This window comes from Colobus angolensis, unplaced genomic scaffold (genome assembly GCF_000951035.1).
Source record: "Colobus angolensis palliatus isolate OR3802 unplaced genomic scaffold, Cang.pa_1.0 Scaffold723, whole genome shotgun sequence".
In the NCBI taxonomy this organism is placed as follows: Eukaryota; Metazoa; Chordata; class Mammalia; order Primates; family Cercopithecidae; genus Colobus; species Colobus angolensis.
This window is the reverse complement of record NW_012120966.1, coordinates 16,205-19,289: the sequence shown is the minus strand read 5'-3', so window position 1 is coordinate 19,289 and position 3,085 is coordinate 16,205. Positions and strand designations below refer to the sequence as shown.

Sequence of the window (3,085 nt, the reverse complement as noted above, 5' to 3'; positions counted from 1 at the left end):
TGTGGTAATCGTTTCACAATGTATGTGTGTATTGAAGTTGTACACCTTAAATATGTATATTTACTTCTCTAGAGGTGTCTGGACTGTCATTTCTCCATCTCTAGAGGGAGCTATGGGTATGAAGAAGAGCAGAGCTTGTAAATCTTCCAGGCGCTTTTACTCTCACTGTCTTCCACAACAGCAACAACAACAACAACAACAACAACCACAATCACACAGCACAGCACAGGCCTCTACTGGTTCTAGTGCTTTTATGTTATGAGTATTCTGCCTTTGACACAATTGACACAATTGTGGTTGTCTTTGTACCCATGGTGCTGGGCCTAATTGGGTGTTGCTCTTTGCTAATTCTTACAGAGAATGAGAAATGAGGTGGCTTCAGAGAGCTCAGGAAAAAAAAAAAAAAAAAAGCCAGGTAGTAAAGGAAAGAATAATTTGAAATATAAATTTCTGGGCAACTCCTTATTTTGTCTGTTTCAACCATGCACCGAAGGAGATGTCTGAATGTTTTGGTGTCAGAAAGAGAGATGGGACCTCTCAATATGGTTGTACCAAACACCACCTAGTTGAGTCTAGGTAAATGGTATGGTGAGAAGACACAGGGATTAAATTTTTTGACCATAGGGGAGGAGTTTTACCTTCAGACTGAGCCAATGGTCTTTCCTAGCCTGACCACCTGGGCAGGGACTGCTCCGTGCATGCAGAGAAGAGGAGGCAGGTGGTCTCTGCAGCTGGAAGCCCAGCACTTGCCCCAGCTGCTTTGCATGTCCCTCCCAGCTGCCCTGCTGTCATATTAATGCCAGGATCGGAGCTCGAGGAGGAGCTGCTAGGTTAGTGCCCAAAGGGAACCATGGAAGCCCCAGGTCAGCTTCTCTGCCTTCTGCTGCTCTGGCTCCCAGGTGAGGGGAACACGGGATGGTTCTGCATGTTGGTGAAACTCTCTCAATGTCATGGGGTCCTAGGACCTGGCACCTCTGCTCAATAAGCACAAAAATTAAAGCTCAATGTAGATCAATGGTCCTGGATGTACTGGGAAGACAGTGGGTTTGATCTAGATTGCATGAGTGACTTTTCCATTTTATTCCAATCTCAGGTACCGCCGGACAAGTTATATTGACATAGTCTCCAGCCACCCTGTCTTTGTCTTCAGGGGAAAGAGCCACCCTCTCCTGCAGGGCCAGTCAGAGTGTTGGCAGCAACTTAGCCTGGTACCAGCAGAAACCTGGGCAGGCTCCCAGGCTCCTCATCCATAGTGCATCCAGCAGGGCCACTGGCATCCCAGACAGGTTCAGTGGCAGCGGGTCTGGGACAGAGTTCACTCTCACCATCAGCAGCCTGGAACCTGAAGATGTTGGAGTTTATCACTGCTATCAGTATAACAGCGGGTACCCCACAGTGATTCAACACAAAACAAAAACCTCCAGGAGACCATCAGTGTGTTTTGCTTACACCACCTGTTTCCTTTATAGGCAGCTGCCATAGTGGCTGCTCAGCTTCAGCATTTCTGCCTCTATTTGGAAATTTTAGGGTTCTAAAGAGTAACTCCTTGAGGAGATTTGGGCTCTGATTTCCAGAGTTTTTCTCAGACTTAGTTACACAGGCAGTTTCAGGAACCATTTCACTTCCAGTGGTATTGGATCAGACTTACATGAGTGAATGTCTTTAAAGATATACCTGGTCATGCCCAGTGCAATATGACAACAACAACAACAGCAAAGAACAAGAATTAGAATGAAAGAATTAAAACCATCACAATTGGCAAATTAAAGAATCGTGTGCAGAGAAAATTCGAAAGAATATACAGAGAAAGTATTAGGGTTAATAAGGGAAATAGCAAGTTATTGGATTCAGGTTCAATACAGAAATATCAATTTGATTTCTATCTAACTGTAACAAATGATGAAAAATGATGAAGCATCATTTGTGATTGCATAAAAACATTAAATATTTAGGAAAGAATAAAAAATTGTAAAATTTCTACAGTGAAATATCCAGAATAGCATTCAATGAAATAGAAGAAAACTTAAGGAAATAGAGGAGTATATTATGTCCAAGGATTGAAAATTTTAGTATTATATGGATGTTAAGTCTTCACAAATTGATGTGTTAATTCATTATAATTGAAATCAAAATTCTAAGATAATTTTGTAATGGAAAAGTATAAGCTGATTTTACATTTTTTATGGGAATGTGAAGAGCACAGAACAAGCACAACAATCCTGAAGAAGCATTGGAATAAAGTTTACAGTGCTCCATGCCAGGAATGTGCAGCTGGTGTAAGTTCAGCCACATTGTCCCATGGAACAGAAGAGAATGTTCAGAGATACCCCCACCCATATGTGGTTTACTTTTTAATTTCAAAGATGATGCTGCAGAAACTGTATGTACCTCTTTACAGAAAAGATCTAGGTCAATTATATACATGAATGGTCAGCTAGGATATAACAGGTCCTCAGCATCACAAATCACTAGAGAGTGATGATCACAGCAAGCAAAATACTGCTAAATCATAAGATGACTACACGCTAATAAGACAAACTGTGCTAAACACAGCATAGGGAGTGGAGCATCTGGAACACTTAGACTTTGAGTTTGGGAATGTGGGGAAAAGACAGAGAGATCAGACTGTCACTGTGTCTATATAGAAAGAAGTAGGCATAAGAGACTCCATTTTGTTCTGTATTTGAGATGCTGTTAATCTGTGACCCTACTCCTAACCTTGTCCTTGCAAGAGACATGTGCTGTGGGGACTCAAGGTTTAATGGATTTAGGGCTGTGCAGCATGTGCTTTGTTAAACAAGTGCCTGAAGGCAGTATGCTTGTTAAAATTCATCACCATTCTCTAATCTCAAGTACCCAGGGACACAATTACTATTGTATTTGTTATTTCCATTCAGTGTTCTGCTGACTGAAAATAATTGTATCATTGGAAGAACAGAGAGGGGTTGATCCTGCCAGAACACAAGTCAGTTAGATGATTAGCTGGGCATAGTTGTGCGCCTGCAGTTCCAGCTACCGCTGTGGCTGAGGTGGAAGGATCCCTTGAGCCCAGGAGTTTGAAGCTGCAGTGAGCAATGATTGCACC

At 42.1% G+C, this 3,085-nt stretch overlaps 1 pseudogene across 1 annotated transcript; it reads left to right on the top strand.

The window, feature by feature from the left end:
- Positions 1 to 850: 850 nt before the first annotated feature.
- LOC105501562 lies at positions 851 to 1,482 on the top strand (annotated as a pseudogene). The gene is made up of 2 exons (XR_001000211.1): positions 851 to 899; positions 1,094 to 1,482. The product of XR_001000211.1 is annotated as an Ig kappa chain V-III region VG-like (transcript).
- Positions 1,483 to 3,085: the final 1,603 nt, after the last annotated feature.